The 16,194-nt window shown below is 35.1% G+C and overlaps 1 pseudogene; it reads left to right on the top strand.

Moving 5' to 3' along the window:
• Positions 1-9,837: 9,837 nt before the first annotated feature.
• LOC112785733 (small ribosomal subunit protein eS6-like) lies at positions 9,838-13,068 on the top strand (annotated as a pseudogene).
• Positions 13,069-16,194: the final 3,126 nt, after the last annotated feature.

Raw genomic sequence — 16,194 nt, 5'->3', positions numbered from 1 at the left:
AATTTTGAGACACCTCCGAATATGCGAATGCAGACATTGTTAATTGACGTCATAACCTAAAAATATACCAAGGTGCACTAGTCTTTTTTTTTTTGGAGCAGGCAAGATTTACACAACCCTTTTGGGATTATTCGTTTGAAACAACCGCCTAAGAAAGAGAGGAGTTTCCCATCCGGATGCAGCAAATATATGTTACCGTTTTAAGGCCTGCATTTGGATTGGATACTATACATGTAAGTTAACGAATTGTGATGTTCCGGTGCACTTTTTCTAACAGAAAAAATATATTCTACATTTCTACTACATGGATTTTGTGCGTGCCTTATCCCATATGGCTTTTTGTATTAATTCAGAGATTGTATCGTGCTTCAGGTTCTGGGCCACTAAGGTTAGTTATATGTTTAAGTTTTTAATTAATTTTGGCCAAAAGCTACTAAATCTCAGTATTAAAGCTTTGGTTATTTGTTCTTGTAACAATATTTACTAATTGGTCTCTTTCTGTAGATTACTTCAATTAGTGTTCTTTTTTCACTCAACAAGTATAGTTATCTTTAAAACTAACTTGATCCAAGTATGCTAATACGCTTTCGTGAACGGTTGTCTTCGAAATTTGTCAGCAAGAACTACATGTGTAGAATATATAAAATTTGTTGGTGGTTTTTCCTGTCAGAAGTATTCCTGTGGACATAGAATATAATATTACCTTGAGTGGGGTATTGAGTGCTTCTATAAAGACTTTTCTATCTTGATATATGGTTAAATCGGTTGGCGTAATTAAAAAATGTGAACCCGTCAAAACAACGATATGGTCATCAACAGGGAGTCATGCCTTGCCTAAGTCTCGAAGTTAAATGATGATGTTAAACCCTTTTGAGAGATTTTCATATTACAAGACTAATGTTCAGAATGGGAAACAGCTAATCACTCAGAAGTCTTATTCGATGAATGAAAATAACCCAATGAGACAAAGTTTCGTTTACACAACTCACGCACCGTTAATACTATATCTTCCACCAACAACTTCCAAACTCACATATATACTAAACCAGGAACACGCACGGGAGACCAGAAAGTTATCGCAGCCTATTCATTTAACTACCTTGTGATTCTTGAATGTCCTATAGGAAAGTGTAGCCCTGTGACTCAAAATAGCGATCCTGGCCTGTTGGCGGAGGAAGTTTTGCCTATTGCATTCCGTAATAACTTTTAATGTTTGGACTTTACAGGTTCCCATGAATTCAAGACTTGGTGAAATTAAGTAGTAATTATGACCATTGAAGTCACCCTTACTATGCAACATATCATATGTTGACGAGGCATACGTCCAGTATCCACTGTTGGAAGGCATCACTGCTCGGAATATTGAAATGCATTGAGGTGACAACAGCCACAGGTTGGGGTGACGTCATAGCGGCTTTAGGTTAGTTAGGAACTTCTTCGTGATGAGTAAAGTAACTTGGAACAGCGAAGAACTGTTGTATGTGCTGGCCCCCAAGGAAGAAGTTGCCACCACCACCCCCTGGGCTGAATTGAAACCTGCTAGAGTGGTTCACATTTGCTTGGACTGGGCTCGGAATGTATGCATCCGAACCACGGGAGAAAGCTGGGCCACATAGGCCCTCTCTGCCCTGCACATTGATGAAATAAAAATAGACCTCAAAACATGTTCGAAAATGAAATCTATAAGGGTATGCGAATTCCCTCTGCCAGGGAGTGGTTGTGATTGTCGTCGATCCTCCTCACTTTCCATGTATGTTCTTGCGCATCGTGAAAATATTTTAACTTCGCCTTACAATCTGTGCGACTCTCCAGCCTCTCCTCCCGTACTCTTTCTGGACAATCATAATGTTTCTCATGCCTTGTCCCTTGTCGGTGACAAAAAAAGTCTCGCCTCACCAACAACCCATTGGCACGAGCCATGTCACCCTTTTGGACACCGAAACCCTTTAATTGGGAAAATTACTTGTACGTAGCATAAGCCTCTTTTTCAGTGCTAAATTCTTCCCCCACGAAGTCCTCCACGAATCTAAACCCCGTAACATCACTCAATTCACCCGCCTCGAGAGCCATTTCCAACGACATCTTCGTCGTCGTCCCCACTCAAAGAAGACATACCACAATACTCTTGTGCACTACTTCGATCTGGCTCATCTCTCGCCACCACTGAACTGAAAGCAAGTTCATCTTGAAGAACACAGGAACTCAGTCACCTGGCAAATGCTTCATTGGCAATATCGATCAACAATGGCGAATGTAACTTCTAAAAAGCATATGCTGAATTAACAAGAAATAACCATGTAAGCAAATAGAAATAACTAAACGAAACTTAACAATAGTAGATGATCATCCATGCACTTGCAATTAACCACATTCCCCTACCAGTCCCAGACGAAAAGCATCATGTAAAAAGCTCATGTCAAATAAAAAATGACAAAGATCCTTTATAATTGAAAGACACGTCATATGACTGGTTAGGAATAATTAACTATTTAACACTCATTATATCACCAATGAACTCATCCAGACAGACACAAGAAACAAAAAAAAATTGTTGACTCAGATGAACCAACAACAAAAATACAATCATCTTCTCATCTAGTAAAATTACTTAATTTAGTTTTCTTCGTGAAGAAAAAACAATGTTTCACAGGTTTCTTCTTTCCCTAAGGAAGCCTACCAATTTAGGCCTTTATTCATTAAGTAAAATTAAAAATTAACAAGTTATGCACCATCGTAAGTTCAACAAGGTTTTCATCACATTTGTTAACAAAAGAGCAACAACGATTTCCAGAATTTCATGCTAGGAATTAAAAAAGAAAAATATTATGATGTCAAATATCAACATAACAAAATGTCAAAAATGAAAACCAAACAAGGACAATATTGTACCAAAGGTTTGATGTAAAAAATTCAGTTAGTAGACCCAAAGTTAATCATACAAAACTAATACATATATGTTGATTATTCTCTGTTTCATCTTCAATTGCAGTTTCTTAGGGTATATAGGGTGGTAGATTCTTGAGGACAGGGAGTCAACAAAGATAACTCCATATGCAGCCACTTGTAACACAATGACTCTTTGTACATAGATAAATATATTGCTTCAATTTGTAGCTACCATTAACAAACTTATCCAATCTACGTTCAATTTATCAAAACTTGTTACTTTTCTATATTTTCTATCTTATTGAATTGCTCACTTGACCTATTCAACAAAATTCCAAAAGGTAAAATAAAGAAGAATAAGAACAATAAGTGGCTTAATTGAGATTGTAGTAGAACCAAAACAAATAAGAATGGAAATGATGTTCTATTAGAGTATTAGATGAAAATAATTAACATCTATTTCCCACCTTCTTGTACCATAATTATGCTACTGTAAAATGAGTTTCACTTTAAATTTTCCATAAAGAAAATTGTCACTATGAACTAGTATGCGATGAGGTGTAGTATTCTTCTCAAACTTGAATGATGTGACCACGACAACGGTGGGCAGGAGAAGAGCAGGAGAAGAGAGACAGAAAAAGATTATGGGTTATAGAACGTGATGACTCCACCACTTCGGCGACGACACTCGCGATTGGCGATGGAGGCGCGAGGCTGGAGCTCCCGTGCAACTGACGGCGATAGTGAGAATCTCGGCGACGGCGGTTGCGATGGAGGAACCTCGGGTTTCCTTCCAAGGAGATGATCGTCCTTCTGTTGGCAACTGGGCATGGTGCGAGGATAAGAGATTGCTAAAGACCCAACCCAACCTGTTTCATCCATTTTTTCTGAGAACCACTCCATACGACCAAAAAGGCCCAACCTTCGACTCGTCATGACCAATGCCAAACGTTCAGGTGTTACTCATCGTAAGGATCTACTTAGCTCTAGACACAGATTTTGTAAACAAATATTAATAAAAGCCTTTATCAGCTTAGCCTGAATAAACTATTAATCGTGAAATATCATTTAGTTGCTCGCAAGGTTAGTTCTTAAAGCTATGTCACAGATAAATACATGGTAACAGAAAATAACATATATACATATGTACATATATACAAATATACACATGAATTAAGATTAGAGATACATGTCATCTATCAAAAGCCAAATACTACTCCAAATTTTATATACAGATACAAAAGAAGTTAGTCTCAACCCTCACACGGGTTTCCTAAATTGGAACCAACTACTAAGAGGTCTTATCCCTCTAAAAATACTACAAAATCGAGGGAAAAGTAATACTACTGATCGTCAAAAGGAGTAAAAAGTCAACAAGGTCAATCTCTGGAATGGTCTTCAGCTAGAGTGAACACGTACGGCATGCTGGGATCGAAACGTGAGTGATATACCGAAATCCAAAACTCAACAGACTCCTCTGTTGATCCCATCTGGGGAGGGGGAGAAACAAAGAGAAGAAGGGTGAGAACCTAGATTCTCAGCAAGGTAAACGGGGAACCTAGGGTCTTTGTCTCTAAGTTGTCGTGAAATAGAAAAAGAACATAGAAATATAGGGTACAAATATACATTCAACAAGTAGATAGTACAAACAATTAGGAAATGACAATAAACAATTCACAAGAATTTCATATGTGCAAATAAGATGATGCATGCCTGTTTCTAGCGCAGGTCATGAGCTCATGCGTCGGTTATCTACCCGCAACCCGACTTTACTCGGAGTGAACCCCAAATATGGTTCCTTTATTGTGCCAGTTAGACACTTTGGCATCACGGTTACCCGTGTCAGTTAGGCCTCCTTATAATAACATATTAATGTGCATCACAGTAAGAAATAGTGCTATCAGTTAGGCGAACATTCCCGCATTAGCAATCTCAGGCTATCCGTTAGGCGGGCACTTTCGCATTAGCAGTCTAGCACAAGTCCCATTCAATATATACTTTTCTCAAATCATTATCTGTTACAGTTACCCCTTTTACATATGACTTTCTATTTTCCTCTTCCTTTATTACCTCTACATCACCAATATTATAAAACGTACCTCCGCATCACTGCCTAATTATACATACCTCCGCATCACCAATTATCCTTAATCCTTTCTTGGTTGTATTAATACTACTATTTTAAAATCTAAAACTTGGTATTGAGGTAATTTGGTCCTAGTTTAAACTTGTACTATCTCTTTTAAAAAGATGCTATCATGAATTTTTTAAAAGTGCAGAAAATAGCAGGGCAGTAAATTTGTAAAATGCCCTAAAAATCCAATTTTCACCCAATGCTTTTCAAAATTTATGACCTTAAGCAAGACTCTTCCATTTTTCCAAAGAATCACATTCCAGATCATTATCATACCACATGAAAAAGTTGAGGTTAGAAACACAGCCCTACCTTTTAAAAATCTGTTTTCAAAATCCAGCGAGCAACTCACACTTTTTGCTACATATCTAATTGGTTAAAAATAATTTTGACACGAAATTTAAAATAAATATTTTAGACACATAAGGCTTGAAACGGCTGCTGGTTTCAGCTTAAAAAATCTTCAGAATTGTAAATTATATGGGTTGGAAGTTGGTACTTCTGTAGTAGAGAAACAGAATTTTCTACAGAATCCATCAATCTTTAAAAATTTGTTTCTTCTAAACCACTCATCAATAAATTCTGAATTTTTTATGAGACACTCATAACACATTAAAATTTCATAAAAAAAAATAGTTTCATTCAAAAATAGGGCCTGGTCTGCTCCCAGAAACTGGTTTATTCCACTATCAATTATGCAGAAAATTCTTCCTTGGACCTTTTCAACAACCTTACATACCATAACTTACATTTGAACTTATATTCCTTCCAAAATCAAATTTCCGACTTTCCTTCATTTATCTAGGGTTGCTTTCATAGCCAACATAACCCAAAAACCCAAACTCGACAATTTTCACAATTTCAAGTACCTAAACAAAGTCAAGCTTTCACCTTTCAGCATTATACCAAACATATCAATTCATATACCCTATCCATCATTCAAACACATACTAGAACCATATTTATCATTAGTCAAGTATATAATACTTCATCAATTCTCATCACAGGTACAGCCATAAAATTAACAATCTAATTATCCTAACCCTTACTTGGTGATGTCGAAAATTGATATGTTTTGCTCCTAAGCTCACTTTCTCAGCTACAACACCTAATGCATCATAGTTTAATTTCATTCATCATTACCATTAGGGCCTTGGGGCTAACCCTGACCACCAGAAAAGAGGAGATGCAACTCTCACCTTCTCTAACCGAATGGTTCAGTGGAATAGAGAAACTAGAGGAACTTCCCTTGAGCTTCACAAATTAGAAGAAAAAGCAAGGCTGAATTGTTTAATAATGGTGAAACCAAATTGGATAGAAGAGAGGGGGATCCAAGGCTAGCTTACCCAGTAAAGAATTTTAATGCTACAAGGGTTGATGGAGGAAGAGGAGGACTACATTCTTCAAGCTCTTACCAAAATTGAAGGGAGGAGGAAGATGGTAAGCCAACCGTGTTTGCTAGGTCACTTCGGTCTTCACTCTTTCTCTCTTCCTTTTTGCAGATTGTATGTGAGCAAATGAATAAGTAGAGTGAGGATAATGTAGTGAAAAATGGGTGTAAGCTTGCATGTGTATTTCGTGGCTGATGTTGGTGAATAAGGCAATACATGTACTTGAATTTAATGACTAAGCATCCACTAGGTTAGTTAACCATGAGATGAAATCATGGTTTGAGAAGGGGGAGAGGTGCTGTCCGTGGTAATAATGGAAAAGAGAGGAGTGACATTGTTGCTTCTAATCATGGTTAAATTATAATTGGCTTAGGTGAACTAATGGTTTAGTTGATCTTAGGGTTTTTCATAAGAATGACTAAAGCATTAGTTTGATTTATCCTATGGCAAGAGTATTTTGGGTTAAGAATAGAAATTATGATCATGTACCAATTGTTGATTGATAATGCATCTAGAATTGTTCCTCTGCTAATTTATTATTCAGTGAACTTAATAAATTAATAAATAAAGGAAATTTGATTATAACAGTAATTAATTAATTACCCAAAACTTATCATTTGGAAAAGCTAAAAAGTTTTAGCGCCACGGATTATAATTTTAACTTATTACCTATTCCGCATATATATTTAAACCTATGCGTGTCGGTGAACGTCATGAAGAATGAGAAATCTCAGGCCTCATGGAGTAGGGTGGTTACATTGTGCAACCTAGCATCTCATCTCAGCTAACCATTCCCATGAGTGCCCATTTTCTCCTGATCCCCTGCACCATTTTGCAAAAGATGGCAACATGTGTCAAGAAGAGATGCAACCAAAAAAAATATCTCTAAATCTGTACACTAGATGGCCCGAATTTATTATTATTGTTATTAACTTTTTTTTTTCATATTTAGTCTTGATGAGTTTAGGGATTTGACTCATGCCATTATTCTTGTAAGTGTGAAGTCTTATGCGCTTCCTTAAGACTTTCTTTTATTTGCGCTTTTCATTTCTTATTTTCATTTTAAGCGTTTTCTGATATTAAAGTTTATTATTATTTTTTCATAAAATTTTTAGAAGAATGGATAAAAGTACAGATAGATTTTTACATGATAGATTAATGTACTCTCTAATATTTTAATGAGTCATGTATACACACTAATATCAAGTTCCATTAATCATTTCTATTTTTTCGTCTTTGAGTAATTTTTCCAGAAATAGTGGCTACCAGATAGCACGTTGGCTATGTGTATTGTGTGTCCCCATTTTCTAATACTCTTTAATTCTGATTAATTTCATCAATTATCTGCATCATCTTCTTCATCTCTTTTTCATCCTTCCATTTGTTTTTTTTTTTTACATACTTCCATTTGCTTTTTTCACTCTTCTCCTGAATCCTCTATTTTTTTCAACATCAACAATTTCATCAATCTAAATGAAATAACAACACCTCGATTCAACCTTCTATATTCATGAATTTGAGAACATTTCACGTAAATTGCATAACATTTATCATCATAAATCCAACAAGAAATTACATACCTCCCATAACAGACAACGAAGAAACAATTTTCTTGAGCTCCACTTCGTCGCAGATTCAAGCACTACTACGCCAAGTCCATGCAGACACTTGTCGTTGTTGTAGTCGAACTTCTTCTTCCTATTCTTCGGCACAGAAGAGGAGCTACCATAAGCACTTGCACAAATTTAAGATATGTTCTCTTTTCGTTGAGATTGTGACATTTTGGTACGTTAGGGTTTACAAATTTTCAGTATAAACTCGTGAAAAAAATTTAAAAATATTTCACTTTAATATTTAATTTTTATTTATTAAATCTAGGTCACGCAATACATAGCCACCATAATAAATAACGTGCCACCTGGCAGTCACTACTACCAAAAAAATTATTTAAATAACAAAAAGATAAAAATAACTAACGAACTTGATATTAGTTTATACACATGACTCATTAAAATATTAAAATGTGCATTAATCTTTCATATGAAAATTCATATTTACTTTTTTACATTCCTACAAAATTTTATAAACAAAAAGATTATAAAAAAATTAAAAAAATAAAAAACACAAATTAAACATACTCTTAATCCCCATTAGTTATATTCTTACGTAGTTCTGTCCTTTTCTTTTTTTCATCTATCAATTTATAAATTACATTGAAATTCTCCTCTCATGCCAAACACATCTTCGAAGAAAAAAAAAATGACAAGAGATGATTTTGGCACCGTGCACAAATTTCACTTTGTTTTTTTATATCTATAGCTCTATGCCAGAAAATTTATGAGGGTAGGAATCATAGTGGCCACCAAGTTTTGTCGCTTCAGGCTTGGATAGTATTTGGTGGGACTAAAGCGGCAGCATCTTAGCAATTTGTATATTATTATTAGTTGCATAGACTAAGGTTCTTTGCATTTTATTTCATGTCAATTTTGCACGTGGTTTTTTTATTTATTTGTTATTTCTTACCAAAACTATTTTAATTGACTGCGGTCGTTAAGGTTTTTTAAATTAGGAATTAATATTTAATTTGTTCAATAATTTGCTTGAGAACATTATTATATAATTATAATCGACGTTGTGATGATGTCCCATAAGAAGACATATATAGTTTCACCTGCACATTATATTTAATTTAAATAGACCTAATTAAGATTTGACAAAACAATAAATTTTACAAACTAATTTAGTTGGGTCGAATAGTCAATTAACTTATTATAAGTGTCAGAAATTTGAATTATATCTTATATATGCAATAATTTAGAGGCTAACGACAAATTCACTACAAGATATTTATTTATTTGTAGAAGTTTTTTAATTAAAGTTTTTAAAAATCTACATAAAATAATTTATTTATGACAATCTATCAAACTCCCCTCCATAATTATCGACAAACTCCTGCTATTTACGCATGATTAAAACTCCCACCCAAACAAAACGAACACACTGAAACAATAAGAATAGTAAAACTCTAAAATCCTAAACAGAATTTTTTTATTCTAATGGAAGAGAAATACTGCGATGCCACATCTCCAACTCCTTCTGCTACCGCCGACTCACCCGCATCTGAGCCTACATCAACACGCCACCATGTTGGAGCTCTGAAGCGCAAAGCTAGCTCCCTCTCACTATGGCATGTCAAATCCACGCGGCGTTACTGCTACGTTGTCTTCCCCGACAGGTTCTGCCACTTATTCTACTTTTGCTCCGGCGTATGTGAAACACTCAGAGCACGGTTTGGGTGTAGACTCAGTACTGTTGGCTGAGGAGATTTGAGAGAAGAATGAAACAAAGAGATTCAGAGAGGAGAGAGAGCTCGCCTCACCGTCGCCGCTGCCGCTGTGGTTCATCGCCTCTCCAGATCTAGTCACAATGCCCAAGCCTCTGAGCATGTTCCGTAATGACCTCCTCGACAAGATGCAGAACAAGCTCGATTACATTCTCTCTCTCACCGTCGAGAACTTCCTCGAGCGCCGCCTCTATATTCTCGTCTTCAAGTCCGGCGTGGCCAAGTTCATCCACCAGTGCCACATTAGGTCTTTTTACATCTTTTCACATTTTTTCTCTGAGGTTTTTGAAATTTCTAATTTTCTATCACTTAAGTTTCTTTGTTTGTTTGTGCTTACTATAAAGTTTAGAATCTTATTTCCTAAACATTCAAGCTTAAAATTATAGTCTGATCTCTTCGTTGGTTTTTAGACTTTTGATAAATTATTTAATTATGTATCTTATTGTAGCTTGGTTCAAATTATTGTAGATGAAGGATGATTCCAAGAAGTGATACAAATTTTACTGTGAACAACATTTTCACAGGCCACAGAGGAGGTTGATTGAGCTGGAGGCTCTGGAGAAAGTCATACAAAAAAGAATAGGTTTGTTACTTGCTTTGAACATTTAAATTAAAGCAATATAGTTGTACTAAAGATATTGAATTACATATGCTTTGAACATCTCACATGTTTATTCAGATTAAGATTGCTAGCGAAAATGAAATCAATAAACCTTGTCCTAATCTGATTTATATTTCCTCAACAAAGTGTTATGAGGCTAGAAGAGAACCAAAATTGGACACATAATAATGATTTAATATGAACCTCATTTTTAAGTACACCGAATTTTTAACATATCCCTCAAAATTTTCAAAACCATAGGCGACATGATCGAATCAAACTTGCTATTGTATATATTTTGTGAAGAGATTTTTGAAAATTAAATAATAAATTATTTATTATTTATTTTATTTATTCGAGAATATATTTTCAAAGATTTTTATATTGAGTACTTTCTTATAGTTGATTTAAATTTTTAGTGATTAAAAAATAATGAGAATTTTATATGTTTAATTTGAATAACTAGATTTTGAACTTTATTTTATAATTTCAAGGAAATTAATTTAATTATCTCTAATTATTGAATTAGAGTATTTATTTGAAAATAATTTGTAAGTTAATAAATAAATAGTATTTTTATAAATATGAGTGTTGGATTAAAATTAGTTTTCAATTACTCTATTACCCCTAATTTTATCAAAATTACCTAAACTACCCAAATTCTAACCCTAACTCTAACATAACACCCGTACTCCCTTACTCCTCATCACCGCACACTCCCTCACAACACTCACTTCACCTGTGTTTCACACGCACACAAAAATAAGAAAGAAAGAAAGAAAGAAAGAAAGAAAGAAAGAAAGAAAGGGAAGAGAGAAGAAGAAGGAAGGGAGGGGGAAGCGTTGCCGCTGCCGAATTGTCGCACGTGGGGAGCTCATTGCCGTCATGTAGAGAAGGAGCAACGTGATCGAAGAGAGGAAGAGGAAGGAGGCCCGCGCAGCCGTTGGAGCCAATGTCGCCCAGTCGCTGCACCTTAAAGTCATCGCGGAGCCTCCATCGTCGCCGGACAGGGCAGAAAAGAGGATGCGCGAGAAGGAGTTGCAGTTGCCAGCTCTAGGTTGCCGTTCAAGCTGCTGCCTAGCCACCGGCGAGCCAAGTCCGCCGTGAGGGAGGCATCCCATGAATAGAAAGAGAATGAAGTTTCGGTTGTTGCATGTCGCAATTGGAGTTGGTTGTTGTCGCGGGAGCTATGGAGCTATGATTATGGCTGTTGCTGTTGCGGGCCAAGAGAAAACGGAGTTTTTGTCGCATAGTTGAGTCGCGAGTGAGGTAGGAGCGCTTTCCTTATACTCATTTTATTTTCAAGAATTTTTATAAATCGATATTGATGCAAAAATATATTTTTGGTGATTATGCGAATCTTATGGTTTGACTGAGTTATTTTGAAAGAATGTGATTATTTACTTGATTGATTGAGTTGGCGTTGTGATAATTAATGAAAGCTTGATTTAGGAATCTGATTGGTATATTTATATTGAGAAATAAGTTGCGTTGGAAATTTGGTTTATATATATTTATATTAAGGAATGATTTGGTATTGAAACTGTTTGAGAAGGTTGAGAATTCCTATTTATTGATTGATTTTGTTGAAGTTGGTTTAAATTGTGATTGATGAGATTGGTTGCTCGAGTTCTAGACTTTGTTATTTTTCTTGAGTTGAGTTGGTATTGTTATGATATTGGTTAATTGAAATTAATTTGAACGGTTGAGAGATATTTGATTTGGTTTGGTGGGGTCCCTTAAAGGGTGGCAAATTCAAAATTTTAGAGGAGATACTGCTAAAATTTTTATGAGAATGTATTTCCAGTTTTTCAAAGAAAACAGCGCCACTGTTATGAGTTAAAGACTCCTATCTTCTTATTAACTATATAGAAGTCGTCATAATATCCTCGCTATCAGAGTGACGCAGCCAAAAGCGTGACATTTTGGTAGTAAGGGTGTTACATTTTACTTTTTCAGTTCAACATTGCAAATCCCACCAATGGATGCCAAAAGAAGCTCGAGATTGAGGATGACCAGAAGCTGTAATCTCTTCACTACTTTATGTTTTGGTCATTTGGATTGTTTTTGTGGCACGTTGTTATGTTATGAGTTATGACATTCTGCTTTTTATTATAGGCGAGCATTTTGGGACAAGAGAATCTCATAAGAGGTTCTTGGTGATGCTTTGGGTGAGGTGTGGTGGAATTTTTGTTAAACAATCTTGAGATTTTCCTAGTCATCTTCATTGCTGTTCTACCAACAAGAATTCAAAGGCCACGTCTACAAGATCACTGGAAGTTGTGACAAATAGGGATTTCTAATGAAGCAGGGAGTATTGACCTCTGGTCGCGTTCGCCTCTTGCTCTATAGAGGTAATACACTACACTATTATATGTCTCTTTTAATTTGCTTTGAGATTAAGATTATAATGACAATTAGTATAAGCTGTACAATGTATAGAGCATTCATTCAAGTCTTGTGTTCTATTTTTTAATTCTTCCGTATACAAGACCTCTCTGTTCTGAACTTGGTAATTATGAAGAAGGGTGACAATGATTTGCCAGGCCTGACAGACATTGAAAAACTAAGGATGAAGAGTCCAAATAGAGCTGTAAAAATTCGTATGTTGTTCAATCTTTCCAAGCAAGATGATGTGAGAAAGTATGTCAACACATACAGGAGGACATTCATAACCAAAAATATGGTATGGTTCCTTGCTTATGTATTGTGAATATTCTAGTTAGCTTGGTCATGCCACTAAGAAGAGGCTACTCCTCATATTAAAGGAGGTGAAAGAAAGGAGGAACTAATGGGAGAATCCTTGATTGCATATGCCTTATGATTTAGAATAGATATCTCTTTGACATAGTTCTAATTTTATTATTTATTGTTTCTCATCTAATTATGTATTTTAGTGCTTTAATTGGTGTCAATTTAAATTTAGATGATGCTAATATTGTGTAGAATGGTTTTTCTAATTCTGCCCACGGTTACTGTTGTTCAGTTTGTGGTAATTTTTTTAAAATTGAATACTATGTTTGTGGAGGTTTTAAACCGCTACTGAATGAGGTCCTAGCAGTTTTGTAAAACCGCTACAAATAAGCTCGTGGAACCTCCAATTTAGAGATTTGTGAAACTCCTACAAACCTATCAATGGGAGTTTTTAACCGCTACAAAATAGCGAGAATCTTGTAGTGATTCTTAAATTAACGAAGGTTAGATCCGTAGTAGATTATAGGGGTGTTCAAAACCAATCCAAACCAAACAAAATTGACCAAGTGAACCGAAAAAATCGAAAACTGAACAAACCAAAAATCGAAAAATAACATTTTGCAGTTTTTTCTGCGGTTTGGTTCGATTTTCGGTTCTTTCAGTGAAAACCCTAACTGAACCAAACCGAACATGTTCACTTAAAAATCCTAATATATAAAGCCCCCTCTCCAAAGCAGATAACCTAGCTAGCCACCACTTCACCACTCCACAGCGCCGAAAACTCCTCATCCCACCCTCCACAACACCGTCCTTCTCTCTGCGTCTGACGTCACCGGACAGCACCCTCGCAGTGGCCCTTCTTTATCGCGCTTCCCTCTTCTCGGCTCGGTCTTTTCTCCCCCTCCCTTCCTTATCGCGCTTCCTTCTCCTAGTTGCACACTAACCCTCAGTCAGAGAGCGAGCCCAGACCCTAGAGCTCCCTTCCCTTTCCTCTACACAGCACCGTCTCTGATATTGCAGCGTTGTCTTCAACATCATAGGTCGCAGGTTGCTGATTGCAACACCGTAATCGTCCTCCACTACTCTGCCATACGTCTCAGTCCAGTCCAGGAGTGTCGTTGTCCATCTCAGTCCAATCTCGTTGCCCCCGTAGCAGCCGCCGACCTGCCGGGTCTCATTGTCCAGCATCTCCATCTTCCTTCTTTGTAGGTTTTTTTTTTATTTTGATGATTTTTGGTTTCAACTTGTGTTTATGATTCTGAATTTTTTTTATTTCTATTTTGATGATTCTATCATTCAAATTCTGTGTTTAGGGTTCTAATTTTTTATTCTGTTTTCAAAATCTGTTGTAATTATGTAGTTATGGAACCTGGGGTTAAACCTCTTTTATTGTTGATTTGTTGTTTATTGATTATTATTCCTTATTGAGTATTTATTGTTGATATTTTGAAATTGTTATTGATTATCTGTTGAAGCTATTTTATTTTGTTGTGTTGCTGCTTCTGTTAAACTTTTATATGATTCTGTATTTCCAATTTTGATTTTTAATGCATATATCCTCGAACTCCAGCTCTATCTCTTGGTTTAACTGCAGCTCTGGCTCTCATGGTATTTCAAATAGTCATAAATGTCGCAACCGGCTGCATTTGTTGCACAAAAGTCTCTCGAATCCTTAAACCGAATAAACTGAACCGAACCAAACCGAATTTAATTGGTTTGGTTTGGTTCGGTTCAAATTGTCTTAATAAAAAAACTAAACCAATTAAACCGAACCTCACTATTAATATAAAATTAGATCGAATTATTTTTCTTTAAAAAATTAAATCAAATCACACCGCGAATACCCCTAGTAGATTAGTCCTTAACCTACCGAATCGAAAAATAACATAAAAAAAATACATTCTACTAAAAGTATAAATGACTAAAACATAAATCAATGAGGTTGATATTTGATTTTCTATATTATATAAATTTTCTAATGTTTTATTATTATTTTTGGTCCTACAAACACTATTTCTCACATATGTATTTCATGGATCCCACTCCCACTCATGTTTTGTTTCGATCCATATTGTTGTGCACGCCACTGTTTATATCAAGGCTCTTATGCTTAAAGCCAAACAATGATGTTACTCGGGAAAAAAAAGACACACTTTTGTTAGAGAATTCAGAACCAAACAATTTGTATGCTCAATTGCGGCGAAAAAAACCATAGAAACAGTTAGAACTATTTGCCGACAATATAAAAATGTTCAATAATGTTCTCTCACATTTATTTCTCCTTCTAATTTGATTGATAGTGTCCAATCACATTCGAACGTCACATTGATTTGGCAAAAATATATAGTCGGCACAATTTGTCAGCAACAAATCAATAGATGACAACAACGCTTGTTTGTTTTTTGTCGTTTGATGCGAGGAATATTTTGGTGGATTACGATGTAAGTAATACAAAATTTTAAGATAAAATATATTTTTATTTATAATGTTTTCAAAATTTTTTAGAATTATTTTTAGTTTGATTCATTTTATCTTTAATTTTTGAAATTTTAATTATATCTTTATCCTTAATGTTTTGACATTCAACCATTAATCAACAATATTATTTTAATTTTATTTTTCGATAATTTCAAAAAGACAAAAAAATAGTCTAAACTTATTTTATTTAACATTTTTTAATTCTAATAACAATTAATAAATATTAAATAAGACAATTTTTTACTATTTTTGATTAATTATTTTTGTTACCAAATATTTCTGGTTATTCTTAATCTAATTTCATCCTAACTTTAATTTTAATTTTTAGGGTTAAGTACGATTTTGGTCCTTATGATTTAGGCCGAAAATTCGATTCATTCCTAACCTTTTTTTGCATTCAAATTCGTCCCTAAGGTTCGACTTGGTTGTAAAATCATCTTTCGAACCAAAATACCCTTATCTAACCACCCTTTTCTAGCAACCTTATTTACCAAAATACTCATTTTTTCTTCTTTTTCTTCTTTATCCAACCAAAAAGACCAACAGCTGCAGTAAAAGTTTTAAAATAGAAGTAGGAATAAACAAAAAAACACTAGCAGCACAGCAGCAACAAGACACAACAATAAGGCAGCAAAAAACAATGTAAGAAACAAAAAACATAAGCAGA

Source organism: Arachis hypogaea, chromosome 20 (genome assembly GCF_003086295.3).
Source record: "Arachis hypogaea cultivar Tifrunner chromosome 20, arahy.Tifrunner.gnm2.J5K5, whole genome shotgun sequence".
In the NCBI taxonomy this organism is placed as follows: domain Eukaryota; kingdom Viridiplantae; phylum Streptophyta; class Magnoliopsida; order Fabales; family Fabaceae; genus Arachis; species Arachis hypogaea.
The sequence above is the reverse complement of the archived record's forward strand: the minus strand, read 5'-3'. Positions and strand labels throughout refer to the sequence as shown.